Below are 388 nucleotides of genomic sequence, written 5' to 3' on the forward strand. Positions count from 1 at the left end.
ACACACACACGGTTTATTCGTTTAAATCTCTGTCTATATCCCGTGTCTGATCCCTAATACGATCTCATTATAGCTGTTATCAAAATTATGACATCATCAACATCAGCAATGTAACAATTAAGTAATAATAAACCTATTCATTTGTTCTATCTATCTACATTATTCATTATTTCTTTTCATGTATTTTTTTTTATTTCACTTTCGTTTTAATCATCTCTATTTGTTATTTCCTAGATTAAGAAATTAATGTACAATTTTCGTTCACCTTTCTCCAGGACGCCAGCGTTGGGCCACAGCAACCTTTCTTCGTCCTCCTCACACGGTAAATATTTTTATCTTTTTTTTTTCATTTTCCTTTTTTACTGTTTTTTCCGCATGTATTGTGGTT

At 31.2% G+C, this 388-nt stretch overlaps 1 protein-coding gene across 1 annotated transcript in view; it reads left to right on the forward strand.

Annotated features, from left to right (window-relative positions):
- LOC119586973 (serine/threonine-protein kinase CBK1-like) overlaps nucleotides 1-388 on the forward strand; it is a gene marked incomplete at its 3' end in the record, with an annotated part of 122,502 nt that overhangs the window by 89,843 nt on the left and 32,271 nt on the right. The window contains 1 exon segment of the mRNA XM_037935711.1: nucleotides 276-322.

The sequence above is a fragment of the Penaeus monodon genome, chromosome 22, assembly GCF_015228065.2.
Source record: "Penaeus monodon isolate SGIC_2016 chromosome 22, NSTDA_Pmon_1, whole genome shotgun sequence".
NCBI lineage: Eukaryota > Metazoa > Arthropoda > Malacostraca > Decapoda > Penaeidae > Penaeus > Penaeus monodon.